Here is a 17,607-nt window from a genome sequence, read left to right on the forward strand (position 1 = left end):
GAACAATGAAAGGCAATAGCCTCACATTCACACACAACAATGCGCAGCACAACATTTCACACATCTTTTAAACTTTCCTGGCAGGAGAGGACATCCCTATTCACCTGACACGAACCCAGCAGATTGAACCCCTCCGACGGTCTGGGCGAGGGCGAGCATCGCTGGGTAGCGTGACCGCTTGCGGAGCTGTGTTTATTTGTGGGGAGTATTCGTGCAGGGGAAGAATGCGCTCGTGCCAAAGACAGGTCAGTTGTGATTGCTGGTTACCGCAGCCAGCCGGAGTGCACAGAACCCGTTGAATGCATCTCTTTGAAAAATAACCAACTGGAAATAAATTGTCAGCAATATAGTGTAGCATTATATACACTCATTTTTGTGTACACAACAGTCAATTATTTCACTTCCTCTACCTGGGGAACAAGCACATAATCTACAGTTATCGTAAATTGCTCCAGGATGGGTTTTAATTTTATGGTTGTGTGAAAATTGGATGAAAACAAACTTGCGTCATATCCAGAATAAATCCGGGATATATTCAGTGTAATTGAGGGGCTCGGATGTACAGTAGTTGATGTTGGCAGGAAAAAAGAAACATTTATATTTTCTTGGGTTTGGATTTCAGGATGAGATTGCAACGCACCCAGCTGACATGGTTTAATGCTAATTTACCTCTGCTTCTGTTTTTCAACTGTGGGAAAATGTCTCTAACAGGACCTGCAATGTCTCTAATGGGACCCGCAATGTTTCTAACAGAATCTGCAATGTCTCTAATGGGACCTGCAATGTCTCGAATGTGACCTGCAATGTCTCTAACGGGACCCACAATGTCTCTAATGGCACCCACAATGTCTCTAAAGGGACCTGCAAAGTCTCTAAAGGGACCTGCAATGTCTCTAACGGGACCTGCAATGTCTCTAAAGGGACCTGCAACATCTCTAACAGGACCTGCAATGTCTGTTCTGGTCCAACAACAAGGACTGTGTGCTGTCTGCAGTCTTTGCAGGAGTATATTCAATGAATGATTAGTACTTTCTGAAATCTTCTCATGCAGAGCCAAAGGTTTTAGAAAGTACTGGGCTGTTTTTTTTTTTTTTTTTGGGGGGGGGTTGTTCTATTCCCCCAGAAGTAAACTCCTGTTTACAACGTTTGTGGGGGAACAGAACAACACTTTTCTTCATTTCTTTGCTTTCCATAGTGCAGTAGGTGTCGTAAGTCTGTCAGGCTGGTCTCTCTGGAGACGGAGGTGTTGTTCCCGGGGTGGCGATGCGGTTGAGAGGCAGTTCAGACCGTCCCCAGGTGGGAGAGAGGGAGCCATGCCACGGCCATCTCACACAGATGCTACATCCATTTCCTGGGTTTCCGCAAGTTTAGGTCTGGAACACAAAATAAAGTGACGGTGTCCAAGAGTAGACCAGTGGGAGAAAGATCCTGACACTGGGCTCAGATATGGGATTTTCCTGAGGAAAATGCTACAGGCTCAGAAATGGGATTTTATGGAGAAAAGGAATACACGATACAGTGTTTCCGCTAGAAATGTGTTTTGCAGTGGCAGTAAGGCTCGGGGGGAGAGCAATGGGACTTCAGGCTTGCCTCCTGATGTCAGCTCCTACTAGGAAAACATCTGTTCAGAGGGAACACTGTGACGTCTGTGTTATAGCTATACATCACTTCCATGTCTGGGATAATAGCCGATGGGAACACATTTTAACTGGAGTCTAGCATTTGCAGGCAAACCAGAAGTGGAATTAGGGGGGTGCCCCCCTATGATCAGCTATGGTGGGTCTCTGAGCACCCAAACGTAGATGTTGCAAGTTATTTGGCTATGTAACTAGCTGGCTATATAACTAAGATATGATAGTCTACCATGCAACTGTAACTTACAGTTTGAGAGAAATAAAGGTTTAAAGGATGATTGAACATGTAAGAGATTAAATGAACTATTGCTTATCTAGTTAGAAAACAATACCAGTTCGCTGTCAGTAACAGCAAGAAAATGAGCTATTACTAGTCAGCTTCCAGAATTTACAAATATCCACCTGAAGCACAACGCTTGTGCAATCGCTACTATGTTTGTATTGCCTATATTTTATCGTAAGTGGATATTTGTAAATTCATCAAGCTAACTATAGCTAATTTGCTTGTTGCTACCGATAACAAACTGGTATTGTTTTATAACTAGATATGTAGTCTTCGCTTGGATAATAAGCAATAGTATACCTACACAAAAAATCTGAATAAGTCACCATACCATTGGCAGTTAGAACCAATTTTCAACCAATGAACTTTAATTGTTGTACAGCTGTACAATGTTTTGATACAGATTGACAGCCCAACAAATGTACACTTTGAAACCCAAATTTAAGGACTACAGGCAGAGGGTGAGTCAACATGTCAGTGAGCCTTTTTCAATGATAGGAAGGGATTTATAATGGTCTTGTAACAATGTTTTAACACAAAAATCTTACCTATTGTACCTTTAAATTCGGGTTTAAAAATATGCAGTGATATGCAGGGTTTGCAATATGCGAAACATTGTATAGCTGTATAATAGCTCATTGGTTGAAAATTGGTTTTAATTGTCACAGCCAATGGCGTTTCAACGTCAACACGTTCACAGAGAAACGGTGGAATAAACAGTGTTATGGTTTGAGCGTGTTTGTTGCTGCAATTCCTCTCTTGACTGTTAAAAGAACATTTGCTATTAAAATTTCTGACTGGCTGTACCAATAGACCAAAACACTTATTTTTAATGCAATTGTTTTCATTATTCCAGTACATTGGCCTGCACTGACATGCTCTTTAATTTTGCTGAGAGATGATCCAATCCTGCCTCATGGGGCTTTTTGCGTAAGGCTGGGGCTGTCATCATGCCTCGTGCCCATATGTGTGACAGGCTAGCTCTGTCCCTGATACATACTATGGGGATCCTATAAAGGGGTGCACAGCAGGCGCGCACTTGCTAGTTCTCCCCCTACCCTGATTACTCCTGTGTGTATGGTTCCTGCATTAAAAGAGCAGTGCTGCATCACTGGAAAAAAGCTAATAAACAAATTCAGAAAAGAGTTGTTCTCTTCCTGTCAGTTATTCTCCCACTTAACTTTGTAAAAAGGTGGTACTTTCTAAAACCTTTGACTCTGCATGGGAAGTCATCAGAAAGTACTTTTCACTCATTGAATATACTCCTGCAGATACTGCAGACAGCACACAGTCCCTATTGTTGCACCAGAAGTTAATGCGATTAGAGAGACATTACAGGTCCTGTCAAAGAGATTGCAGGTCCCACAATTTGAAAAACAGAAGCAGAGCTCAGAAAAGCAGCCTGCCTGAAGTGTTTCTCACAGAAATCATTACTTATACACTCATGAGCACTTTATTAGGAACATTTTTACTTTATTACACATACTTATTCATGCAATTATCTAATCAGCCAATTGTGTGGCAGCAGTGCAATGCATACAATCATGTAGATACAGGTCAGGAGCTTCAGTTAATGTTAGCATCAACCATCAGAATGGGGGAAAAAATGTGATCAAAGTGGCAGACCACCAACAATCATTCCGAGCACACTCACAAGCACTTTATTAGGTATTTATTAGACATATTTTATAGACTTCTACTGCTGTAGCCTATCCACTTAGAGTTATGATATGTTCTCTGTTCAAATATTCTGCATACCACTGTTGTAATGTGTGGTTATTTGTGTTACTTTCACCTTCCTGTCAGCTTTGACCAGTCTGGCCATTCTCCTCTGATGTCTGCCATTAACAAGGCGTTTCTGTCTGCAGAACTGCTGCTCACTTGATTTTTTTTTCTTTTGCACCATTCATTCTTCTAGAAGAGCGTGTGTGAAAATCCCAAGAGATCAGCTTCTGAGATACTCAAACCACCCTGCCTGCCACCAACAATCATTCCACAGTCAAAGTCACTTTGATCATTTTTTTCCCCATTCTGATTAACTGAAGCTCCTGACCTGTATCTACATGATTGTATACATTACACTGCTGCCACACAATTGGCTGATTAGACAATCGCATGAATAAGTAGGTGTAATAAAGAAAAACAAATCCTAATAAAGTGCTAGGTAAGTGTATGTATATATTCATCTTTATGGATACTCGCTCTCATCAATATACTTCTGTTGTGCAAGCACCAACTCTCTAAGAAAAAAATACAAAGAAAATTATAATCATGAAAAACAACATGAAGTTGTGGGATGTGTTCACAGTGCTAATGCAAGATACACCCTTAAAAACAGACACAGTTATCAGTGGAGAATGTCATGTGCTTTTCCTCAAGAACATGCTGATATGATGATGACAGACTTATGAATACTGTGCAAGATGTGAAAGATAGTGTTTGTGTTAAAAATCTATAACAGAGTGCATGCACTAGACACACACACATTCAGCAAAATGTGGTGGCAAGTACATTCATAAAAACAGCCAGTCATAAGTCATGGTATAAGTCATTTATAATATTGGTCTGGCTGTTTGTTATGAATGTACTTGCCACCACATTTTGCTGACTGTGTGCTAGTGCATGCAGTCTGTTATATAGCTTTCCCACAAACACTATCTTGCAAGCCTGATAACTTATTCATAAGTCAATGCAAAGTGTGTACTACATTCTCTTGGTACAATGAAAGCCTTAAGTAGAGTATTAATGAAATAACTCAAGTAATGCCTCTAATTTGTACAGTTTACTGTACCATTCTTTGCAAACTCTAGAGACTACTGAGTGTGAAAATCCCAGGAGATCAGCAGTTTCTGAAGCTCCTGACCCATATCTACATGGTTGTATGCATTGCACTGCTGCCACACAATTGGTTCCTAATAAAGTGCTCGGTGAGTGTATACAGCATAAACTTGGGACCTAACATAGGACTGAGCATGTCCAATTCCCACCCTAATTCGGAGTGGTCAGCTGCAGCGATGACCCCCACCCCATGATACCCCATCAGCAAACCCCGCTGCTGATAATGAAGCTAAAGAATGGAAGGGTACCTCATTTTCACAAATGTATGGTGTCAATTTTTTAAGACCATCATTTGCAACTTGTCTGGCTAATCTCTACTGCTTGCTTCAAATGATATCCCAGAAATTGCACCGTGATAAAACTACACAAGCCCAACAATGAAGAGAAAAGAAATCTCTTGAAGTTTTCTCATGATCCTTTGCGCCCCCTATCGCCATATAAATGCATGCTGGGCTCTTGTTACCAACACACAAATCCCACTCCTCTCTGTTAGGTCCATGCTGGCCAGCACTGAGTCAATATCACATTTGTGACAGACATAGCTTGCACGAGCAGCTAAAATATCGAATCATTTTTGTTTAGATTAATTTTAGTTTCGTTTATTTTGCTAATTAAGGATTTGTTCTAAAGAGCTATGGGGCTGGTTGGTTTTTAGTTTCCATTGCGTGATCAGTTGAGGGGTTTGATCACACAGCTGACAACCTCATCTGGTTTTTTGTGTCTAAATTGATTATAAATTTTAAGGTGCAAAAATAAACCAACAGAGCTTTCAATCTTACATACTTCAGCAGTAACAATTCTTCATAGAACAGAGGTGTCATGATTTACAAGTTTGTCATCATCTACCACTCTAATCATTGAGAAATTTTGGATTGGGTCCCAATAGATTTTGCATCGTAAAACGTGTTTAACACTTCAGACCTCAAGACGTTTTGGAATGTTTGAGTTAAACCTTCATCCCCTTTTCTGGTTGTTAGTGTTAGTGTTACATAATGCAGGTTTGTTGCAAACAGTGTGAGCTAATTAAAGTGCCGCGGGGGTATTACACTGCAAGGCAAAGCCACCGCAGCCCCTGGCAGGAAAGAAAGGAGGCATTGATGGAGAAAGCGCTGAATCAGAAGTATCATATTTATGTTGACTGATGGAAACGTAGATTCCTGAATACCTCCATTGTCCGGTGGATTTGTGACACTGGCCATTTGTTTCACCCCTATCCAGAGCCCGTGGCACGGAGATGTGTCTCTGCTGATTTTGTGGAGCGCAGTGGCCCCAGTGCTGCGTATCAAGGTGTTTGTTTTCCTTACACTACCAGCATAGGGAGCCTGTCATATGGGCAGCTTACCATTGAAACCCAAACAGTTTCCATGCGATGCTCTACCCCGATGTGTTTCACAGGACACCATCCTCCGTGAAGGAGAACACTGCAGGGCGACAAAAAAATAATCTGTCTTAACAAGTGTCTTAGTCTTGTCATGAACTTAATGAATCTTTTTTTTCTCTCAAGTGCAAAATATTGTTTTTAGTTTTGCTTGTCCAGTGATATTTTCTTACCCCATTGGCAAACTGTCTCACCTCATTGGCAATATTACTGTCTCATAATAAAATTAATAGAAATAGCATTTTTAAGTCTAAATATAAGACTAAACTAAAGATTGACTTTTTTTTTTGCAGTGCTCAATCTGAGATCTGAGAGGGGTTTTGCAGCAGGAAGAAAAGAGAGTATACCAATGATGTAATCTGTCCAGAAGTGCATAGATCTGAACCCCACTTTCCTATGTTTTTACAAATATTTTATCCTCAAGCAATTTCAGGCGTGGAAGTCAGAATACTCCATATGTGTATGTACTATAGACTCAGTGAGACTTATTGGTCTTCTGATGCTGTAGCCTATCCACTTAGAGGTTTGGTGTGTTGTTTGTTCAGAGATGCATATCACTGTGGTAATGCGTGGCTATTTGCTTTACTGTCAACTTCCAGTGTGTCCCTTCTCCACTGACCTCTCTCATTAACAACACATTTCTGCCCATAGAACTGCTGCTCGCTGGATGTTTTTTCGCACCAGTCTCTGCAAACTCTAGAGACTGTTGTGCCTGAAAATCCCAGGAGATCAGCAGTTTCTGAGATATTCAAACCACCCTGTCTGGCACCAACAATCATTCCACAGTCAAATTACTTAGCTCACATTTCTTCCCCATTCTGAAATTTGGTCTGAAAAACCACCTTACCTCTTGACCTTGACCATACCACTTTATTATCTACCTAATAAAGAGCTCATTGAGTGTATGTACGTATGAATTATACATGGAGGCAAAGAATGAGAATGTTGAAAATATCAATCACAAGAAATTCTGTGGATATGCTGACTCGCAAAGCTATTTGTATGGACTGATTGGTATCTTTTCCATTTCACAGAAACCATCAGACAAAACAGTGGTTCATTTTGGCGCCATACGCTGGAAAAAAATTCATAGAGTCCCCACTTCAGATAAGATAAGCATATTAATATAGTGCGATTTCACATTTGCATTGTGAGTTTCGGTCTGGTAGAGATGCGGATTGTCTCGGCCACGCCTACTAGTGTAGAGAGCACACACACACCTGGGTTGTTAACTAATCAGCCCAGGTGCTTAACGGTGCTCGTCTCCACAGTACAGGACCGAGACCAGGAGTACACTCTGAGAGGGTATGTTTTGTGTTGTGTGTTTTATTTCATCGTCAGTACCGTAAGGAAGACAGGAGGAGCTGGTCGGCCGAAAAGCTGTCGCTCGGTTTTGCTTTCATTGATCTTTTTTACTTGAATGTATTGTGGTTTTAGATATTTGGTTATATTGCACAGCCTCACACTGAAAGTGCTTTCTAGATCCACAGCCTCTGCTGCATCAACCTCTTACTTGATTACTGGTAAAGCAGTCCATGTCCGCCTAATCAAATGAATGAATAAACTAACATTTCTAAACCCTCTAAATCATTTTTATATTCCTGTGTAATATTGAAAAATGCTGGCTTGGTTAACATTACTGCTGAAATAGCCTATTCTATATAGCCTACTGTGTCACGTCTGTGCCCTTTTGCCATCTGTTCTCAATTTTTTGTCTAACTCGTTAGTGTTTTGGTTTATTTTTACCCTCTGTGCTCACCGTAGTTTGTTTTCTGTTTCATTCACCCTCATTCATTCGTTTCACCTGTGCTCTATTTTGTGTCTCCGCCTCTCACTTCTTATATGTACTTCTTTCCTGTCTCCTGTCATTCATTCCACCTGTTACTCGTTTTGTGCTTGTAAACTTGTCCAGTTTCTGAGTCTGCCCTAGTTTCTTTACCCTGGTTAACCCTTTAGCCTCCTCTTCACCATACTGTTATGCTGTCTGTTTTTGGATTTTTCTGGTTTTCTCTGCCTGCCCTACATGTACCTGTCTGCCTGGATTACAACCACTGCCTGCATTACGTAACAAGCTCATAGTCATCCCATTACCATCCCATGTCATGTACCTGCATTTCTCCATCAAAACAGCGAAAGGCATGTACATTTTACATTGTTTATCTCATGAAAATACAGATTTTCTTTTTTTTCTTTTTTTTTCTTTCACAGAAATGAACAAACCTAGCCTTAGGCCCTTAGGTCTATTTTTCAGTGGGTTCCTGCCTGCAGAGTGAAGAAAAGGAAGATGTGAATTAAAAACAAGGAAGAAAATAAGAAAAGGAATAGAGTTACCGCAAAAAGGGAGATAGTGAAGAGCAGTATATGAGAGAAAGTATAGATAGAGAAAAGAAAAAGACTATATGTATATTGTATGAATTGATAGAGGGACAGCTAACTAGTCATTGCATGACTGATTGGGCAAGAGATATTTTAACAGATATTTGAAAGTATGTATGAATGTAGATCTTCTGAGGGATAATGAGAAGGAGTTCCAGATGGGAGTGTTCTGAAAACTTGGGATTGGGTTATTTTGCTGGGTTATGGATCAGTAAAGTCACGACTTCCTATCAGATGAGTGAGTCGGTAGAAGATTGCAGATTGTTTCAGGCAAAAGTTCATTTTGAATTTGATAATAGTCAGCCGTGCAATCTGGACTCAATAGCCTGAGTACTGCGGTCACCTGACTTTGCATAAAGCAGAGAACACTCTGGAAGCTCTGGCTCCAGCTCCCTGTGGTCTGAGTGAGAGCTGAGGGCCGTCAGCACAAGCAAAGACACGGCAACCTGACAGAACACATCTCCCACTACGGACTCTTCTGGCCACTAACCCGCCAGCGAACTCTCGGGGCTGCGCGGCCGGCTGGATTTGTTTACTGGAAGCGCCTGTTCTCTTGTTAGCATGTTTTCAGTGGGAAAGATGATATGTTATGCTGTGGACTGGCTTAGATATCCCATTCCTAAACCAAGATGCAAGCCCATCCTGCTTGAAAACTTAGCTGGTCAATCTGGTCATAAAGCTGGTCTAGCTGGGTATTACATTACATTAATGGCATTTGGCAGACGCTCTTATCCAGAGCAACGCACAGTTAGACCAAGTTAGACCAAGTTAGACTAAGTTAGACCAAGCAGGAGACAATCCTCCCCTGGAGCAATGCAGGGTTAAGGGCCTCGCTCAAGGGCCCAACGGCTGTGCGGATCTTATTGTGGCTACACCGGGATTCGAACCACCGACCAGTCATTTACATTAACCACTACGCTACAGGCCGCCCTTATGAGCTGGTCAACCAGCATGGCAAAACTGGTCATAAGCAGGTCTAGCTGGGTATGAGCTAGTCATCCAGCATGGCCAAGCTGGTCATAAGTTGGGCTTGCTGGGTATGAGCTGGTCAACCAGCTTGTTTCATTTCAAATCCAAAGAAAGATTGGCAAAAGAAAATAAATTGTGCCATTGTCCAAATACTTACAGAACTCACTATCTCAGCCCACTTTCCACTGTTCTCCCAGGGCATCCTTACAACAGAAAACATGGCTCTCCCCTGGTTAAATAAACAATCAAAAGGACTGTGTTTAAAATGATCAATGAATGGTACATGATACAGAACAGTAAAGCACATTATATTAGGGTGGTTAGTGTACCTCTGAAGCTGCTTTATCCAGTGATGACATCGCGTCTGCGATAGCATCAATAATCATAATTTAAATTCATAAAAATAAAGTCACACGTGAATCATACATTTTCAGACGTATACTGCCCAAGGAGAACACCACAAAAGAGAAAGAAAAATATGAGAGGAGCAGAACCCGCACCCTTCGGTGGCTCTGAAATTAAAACAAGGTCGTATATCAGGGAGATAAGGGACCACCCGGAGTTTTTACGATAAGAGATGAATTCTACTGACCACCGTGGCTGGGATCAAACCAGCACGGTACCAGCACGCACTCACCTTGACTATGTGTGCTTTTGATCCATAAACCACAGACCCGGCGTAAGGTGATGAAACTTCTCCTCCATTTCAGTAACAGAGAAACACACAATACCACAATATCCTGGGCCCAAGTTGTTTTTGATTGCCTTGCAGACACTGCCAAGACCACCTTAAATAACTTAAACTCATGAAAACTTAAGTAAATCAACTTATTTGGTGAAGGCATCAGAGGAGCTCCAGAATGAACAGGGGAAAACTGTAAAAATGGTTATACTGTAATGCTACTACATTTATATATATGGATTACTGATTATGATATATATATATATATATATATATATATATATATATTTAAATAATGAGAAAATTTCATCCAATTTTAGAAATGAAAATTATGAAAGAGCTGAAACTGCAAGCTTAGATTTACACATTTATATTCGTAGTATATTCGTTCAAATTTCAAAGTCTAATATCATAGCATTATTTTGTAGCACCTCTGTTAGTTAGAAAAATTGTTGCATTATAAAAGACATAAAAAGGAAAAGGTAAAAGACATTACAATTCCCATTGTAACACTTTCTATGAGGTAGATATAGCAAGCACACAACATTTAAGTGTCTCAGCAATGAAAAAGAAAATCATATAAATCAAATATAATTGTATCTCTACTGATAATCGAATCTATTATATTCATTACCTACTTTACTCAGCTCATTTTCTGTATAAAAAAAGAGATTCTTTATTAATATGTCATAACATGTATTACATAAAATGCAATCAAAACCAAAAAGAAACTGATAGTTTAAGTGAATTTTTGGCCAGGACACTGTTTTCATTTTACTCTTCCAGAAAACATGTTCACGCTCGACTGCTTTTTCGAGTGATGGAGGGCATGAAATATTCTGTAAAAACTTAAAATAGAGTGTGAGGCGCACGTTTCAGCTGCCTTGCACAATGTCCCCTGCCCTGTTTAGCCTGGAATGGTGAATAAAATAGCCCTTCGACATTCAGTGTGTATGCTCAGCTGCCAGAACACAAGAGATATTATTTTTGAACAGACACCGAGTTCATCTGAATCATATGTGTGGTTTCTTCTTGATTTCAGCTACTTAACAAGAAACACATTCAGAATGGCTGGGGGCAGAGTCTCTTCTTTATCACTTACAGAGATGGCAGCTGCTTTTAGTGTTTGACATGCTGTACGAGTTTATATCACTGAAGGTTGACTTTTGAGGTCATGGGGAAGAGCATATTTGCCTAACTTAACACTATTATCTTTATCAGAATTCAGAATGCTTTATTGGCATGAAATACAGCTGTAAATATTGCCAAAGCAAATGGAAATTAAAATTAAATCAAAATATAGTATATTAAATAATACTCAGCCAACAGAAGTACAGAAAAATAATCTTGTCTGTTGGGACGGTCAGTCTGTTGTCCATCAATTAAAAATGTATATTTATTTGAAGTTCAGAAAAAGTTTGGCTCTGTGGCTCCAGGGATCTGAAAACAAGCTTGTAATCAGATCCAAGATTTGCGTTCCTGCTTCAGTGACCCATCTTGCTATTTCACCTACTGTAACTGGCTCTGAGAATTAATGTCTGATTACAGCCAATTAAAACACACTCATTCATCTTACTGGCTTGACCTCTGAACAGTAGAGCACTTTACTGCAGGTTGTGAGACCTGCGTGCACTCTACTTGCCTTTGACTAAAAGAGCTGGGACACTTCAGTGCATTGGCTCCTACAACTGCTTCCACACTTTTTTATGTTTAATTCTTGGTGATTTCAACCCCATCACTTGGTAAAATCCCTGCAACTTCTTTGAACAAAATGTGAAATCGACTCTATAAATGGAAAACACTCTAGCTGTACAGAACTGTGCTTGGCTGGTCCGTGTTATTTCTTGTAGCTCATCAGACCCTCGGGTGAGAGTTACACGGCCGGGGTAGCCCAGACAATGCAAAAACATGACCAAACACTTTAAGGATCGTTTCATTATGCATTCATCCCTAATGCCACAAAATTGCACACATTCATATCTATGCGTGCATAAAACCAAACGTATATATCTGTCAGTCGTACCTAAACACATGTCAGGTATTTTCACTGCGGCTTAAAGCAGCAGAGAGTGCAGCAGGTTGGAACAGGGAGGAGAACCTGGGTAAACATTACGACATCGCGTTAGTTTAGCACACACTGGTATCCATGGTAACGGATCATCAGGGCATCCACCTGAGTTACGCAAGGAGCGGCAGTTATGCCAGGGACCGGCAGATATGGGAAGATCCAATGGAAAACTGAAATAAGCCTGGAGAGGGAGAGCGAGAGAGGGAGGGAGGGAGGGAGAGGGGAACAGAGATGGGGAGAGGGAGAGAGACAGAGAACAAGAACAGACTTTTCAAACTCCATTTAATTTCATAATCAGGTGAAAACCCTGTTCCTGTACTGTAGATTTACAACTTCAACTACAAAAAAAGAAAACTCCAGAAAAACATTATCAAGAGTTAATAAGCAATTCTCCTTCATCTATGTAATACAGGCATTCCTGCATATACCACCTAGAGAGATGGAGAGAGAAAGAGAGGGAGAGAGAGAGAGAGAGAAAGAGAGTGAGAAGAAGGAGAGTGGAGGGATTGAGGTCAGTAAATGTATTAAACTGAATGTTATGCTCTTGGTTGGCAGTGGAAGGGTAGCAGGCATGCTGCTGGAGTTTACTGAGTCTGTGCCGTTCATTTCTCTGTCGACTCCGCCCAGCCTCATGCCAGGTTTAAAAATATTTAAAACTCTACACAAACATACTGCTTACACTGTGCACAGTCAAATGGACAGTGTCAGTTCAATTCCAACAGTTTGTGTTGTGTATACTCAATTAGAGCCGGCTTACTATAACACTCTACTACAGTATGTATACTGTATATGCATGTATACACATACACAGGCATTTCTCACAAATGCATGAATATCATAACATTTTATGTCATAACTTGGCACTGGTGTCACATCTTTTGAAAGTGAAATTTGAGGAGATGAAAAAGAAAAATCTGCTGAGAAATGATCTCACTCATTTACATTTCATAACTTTCAGACAGTATGGATGAAATATGCATGCAAATCTTGCCTTTATACAGGGCTAGCTACAAAACCCAAAAACCTAGACACAGAAATAATGATATTATATGTGCATACTGTAGCCATCCCTTCTAATAAATACAAACAGAGACCTGCGGTACCTAGCATGATTAAGTGTAAACACATGGTGAATTTCTATTGACATCTACATTAACTTTCGGTTTCCATGCAAGTTTCCTATTAATTTAACAAAACATTCAAATTACAAGTGGACATTGAGAAAAGGGGGTAAAAAGAAGTCATGTCTTGCTGCAGGGTTATTTTGGGCTGTGCTGATGACTTTGAGAATGGGGAGCCATCAGAAGAAAGCAGACTTCAGCTCCTCAGAAGAAGCCACGGTGCTCCCAAACCCAGGGCTCGTTCCAATGGTTTTTTTTTCTCTTTTCTTTTCTTTTATCTTTCGACTTCTACTTGCTCCTGACACGGAAATCGATTAAGGTCCCACATCTTTCAGGACATTCCAACCCCTTAAATGTTCCTTCTAGGAGCCAGAAGTAGAAGTTAGGAACTCCCAATCTTTCTTTTGAGCGAGGACATCAGAGCATCCTTTGCGGAAGTATTTTTTTAGTAAAGTCTGACGTATAAATGATCGACCTGTGGAACCACCTGTCCCCATCTGCCACGTCTGTAACTGACTTCAGCAGTAGCTCCGAGCTGATGCTCGAAGGAGCATTTTACTTTACTTCCTTTTCTTTCACCTTTTCTTATCCTCTCCCAATGGGTGGAAAAGGAAAACGAGGAGAAAAATAAGGGATTGGAATGAGCCCCCAGACTTGTCAAGTCAAGGAGATAAAGTGATTGACATTGGATCAATAACCCTCGCTATCCCCATGCACCACAAAGACAAAGAGTTCCTGGGAACTCTGCACTGTACAGTACGCTGGTAAAGGTTTTGATTGTATACCTCAAACACCAGCCCTGTTTTGAAGCCAAATGACCACTGAAATCTGCTATTTATCGGGAACTAATTTTAATTTCCTTCACATTATAGAAGGCAGCCTAAATAATGCTTTTTTGGAAACACCATTTGCTTTGCTCTATTATCTCTCTCTCAAGCTCATAGGCGTTCTTTAGCTGGGCCATGCCGATCTTCTGAAACGTGCTCTAGGATCTGCCTCAGCCAGGAGAGGCACGCGCTCAAATTAAGCTTCTCTTTACGCTGTCTCCATAAGTAGAGCGCCGCTGTTTCCTGTGCCAACAAATTCCACATCGATTCAGCCCTGCAGACAGGTGTACGGAAAAGACACGGACAATGAACGGCACGGAAAAGTAATTCATTGAGCAAAAATGCAGCCGTTTTGCTTGAATAACCAAAGCGAAGTAATCCAAAAGTTCACTCTGAATTATCTCACAATACAGCCTTCTGTTCGTCAAAAGTTAAAGAAATTGGCTCACTAAAGACAAAACTGTCAATTCAGTTAAATCAATTTGTCCATTTCTCTCCACGCTCAAGAGGTAAATCCCTCTATTATCTCTATTATACAACAGTCTGAACTCACAGCATGCAAACAGAATCCAGTGCTTTCTCATGAAATGGAGATCAGGTGAATTAATCATTATGTAGTCAGGATACCTTTGAATTCCAGCAAGGAGATTGAAACTCACAACTGAAATAAGTGCATTGAAAAAATAAAATGCCAATGATACAAAGAAAAGCAAAATCGTAAAATCACCAATAAATTACTGTTGCCATGTCAACAATGACAGGTTTCATAAAAACTTTGACCATCTTGAAAATTGAGCTTGTCAAGCTGCTCATAATCTGGTCTAGCTGGGTATGATTTGGTTAACCAGCATGGCCAGGCTGGTCATAAGCTGGTCTAGCTGGGTATGAGCTGGTCAACCAGCATGGCCAGGCTGGTCATAGAGCTGGTTTAGCTGGGTATGAGCTGGTTAACCAGCTAGTGCTGGTAGCTTGTCTGAGCTAGAAGCTGTTCAACCAGCTACAAGCTGTTTCAGAACCTAGCTTGAGCTGATCAAACCATGTCAAGCCAGGAGCTGGCCTCAACTGGTCAACCAGCTACCAGCTGTTTCAAAAACTAGTTTGAGCTGTTTTTTTTCAGCAGGGCTCTCTTACTCTTTGACTTCTTATGTGATTACTTATCATGTCATTGAGGTCAGAGGTTTCTGTTCACACAGTTATTGAGGTGTGTCTTTGGCCGGTTCTGTGCCACCTCCAAATATGGCATGGAAATGTGAAGGCAAATATGCCTTCCTCTATAAAAAAAAGTAAAAAATTAAAAAATATTGGAAAGAGCCGTATGCCAGATATAGATTCCATGATGGATTGATTCATTTCCTCTGAAGACGGCTTGAGTCTCAGCTCTAGTTTTCTGCTCTCTGTTTTCGGAAGAGTGCTGGGCTAAACACCCCGGCCTGGTGCTCCGTGGGAGGAATTGGCAAATGGCACAATTAACAGATGAAAGGGACAGAATTCCTGGCAGCAGCCTCTCAGTTCACAAATTCTGTAGCCCGGTTAAGCCCGTACCGCTTTAGAGACTTTTATTTCCCCTTTTACTGGCAATAGACTGTCAACAGCACTTGTGTTTTTGCAGTCGAATAAGGTCATTACTGTATGCAATTGTATGTAATATGTTTTGGCCTTGCACAGGCAAATTAGTTGTTTTGTGAGATTAATTGAAACTTTATTTTTGGATATGTTGCAAGATATACACAAAAAGTAAAATGTAATTCCATCCTAAATGATCTGTCTTGCATTCAAAGTTTGACTGTCAACAAAGGAAACACAAAATTAAGTTTGAAAAGCCATATTGAACTCAACTTCACTTCATTCATGAAGTCAACAATATCAATGCCAGTTACTACAAAGAAAACATATAAAACAGATGTTGCACATAGTCATATATCTACAAAGGTAGACAACTTATGATGTCATTAAAAATAGACTAAACGACACATGAGCCAGTTCTGTTATGTTCTGTAAAGCCAAAGAGGGATAGTTACTTATAGTAGATATGTGTCATAGATATGTGTTTGTTTTCTTTTATCATCTTTCCATAGTCCTTCTACATTTTTTCTGAAAAAAGTTTCTCTGCAGGGCAATAAAAAGCATTATGCAGATAAAATTGGATTACAGTGTCAGAACGATATATATTTTTAGTACCAGAAGTGCCAGTTATTTTTATGCTTTTCTATTGGAAACAAGTATGCAATAAATTAAATGTGATATCATTGTTCTCAAAATAGGTTACATACAAAAACCTCCTTCTCCAATACTTGCTGTGCCATGTGTACAGTTGTTGTAATGTAGCATGAACCCCTTCATTAGCTCCGTGTGTTTTAGCTGTGACCGAGGCATGCTGTTGGCCACAACTAGAAAGCCTTTCCTGCTTTCCAGGAAACTTTAATTTCTTCTCTCTCTCTGTTCTTTCTGTCTTGCAGTTGTTTGCTTGAGTTATTTAGTCATTTAATTTTTGTTAAACATGAAACCACAAACATAGCCAGATTCGTATGAAGATTCTGATAACATTATGAATGGGATCATCACTGTACTTCAAAGGTAGGCCTACACAATATAATAAAATACATATGCATTGTGTTTGTATATGAGTTTTTATATTGGACTTTAGACAAAACTTCTGCCATGTTTTAGTCATTTCTGTCAGGCCCATGAAAGATAGATCAGGCCTACCGTTTTTACTTCAAAGTTAGGGACTCATATTGACTGAATCCAGGCCATGGCTTTGAGTGTCTGCCCACAGTTAGGCCTTGGTCTCATTTATTTTCTTCAGATTTCTTCAACAGTTTCCCTTTCCTGGAAAGCCGCTGTTCACCACATCGCGAGAGCGAGTGTGTCTTCTGGCAGTGTGCACCAGGCAACCCGTGAGGGGCCAATTACTTGAAATCAATCTCATTATTTACCAATCAAAATGTTTTTACTAGCAAGCACTCACGGAAACCCTTTGAGATGGTTATCTGTGACTACAAAATGGCTGAACTAATATTTGTACAGGAAATCAGATTTTAAAACTAATTGTCAGTTTGCCATTGACGCAGGAAATATTGGATGCCTTGTGTTATTCCATCTCCCCAACCTCTACTTATAAGGGGGAGGGGGAGTGGGTAAATTACAAATTGAGATTCTGAAGATCAGCCTAACCCATAGGAGCTTTATTACCAATTTGCCATCACTAAACATGCCCTTTAATTTTGGCTTGATTCAATTCAAAGTCAAAACCACATAATTATAAACCAGCTAATGTGTTTATCAGAACAGTATAGATTCTAGATGACCGCATGCTTAAATTACATGTATGTGGGTATGTGTACGTGATTTGTGTTTAGGGTGTACTATATGTTAGGATAATTTATTCACGTACACTTGCTGGTCTGGGAATGCTGTTGGGCAGGTCAGGG

The 17,607-nt window shown here is 40.3% G+C and overlaps 1 long non-coding RNA gene across 1 annotated transcript in view; it reads right to left on the reverse strand.

Annotated features, from left to right (window-relative positions):
* Window positions 1–512: 512 nt before the first annotated feature.
* Window positions 513–17,607, reverse strand: part of LOC133117124 (uncharacterized) — a 102,062-nt gene continuing 84,967 nt past the window's right edge. The window contains exons 4-5 of the long non-coding RNA XR_009705930.1: window positions 6,098–6,176; window positions 513–1,373 (exon numbers count right to left, since the gene is read on the reverse strand). This is a non-coding gene — a long non-coding RNA (uncharacterized LOC133117124). The remainder of the gene's footprint in view (window positions 1,374–6,097; window positions 6,177–17,607) is intronic.

The sequence above is a fragment of the Conger conger genome, chromosome 17 (assembly GCF_963514075.1).
Source record: "Conger conger chromosome 17, fConCon1.1, whole genome shotgun sequence".
Classification (NCBI taxonomy): domain Eukaryota; kingdom Metazoa; phylum Chordata; class Actinopteri; order Anguilliformes; family Congridae; genus Conger; species Conger conger.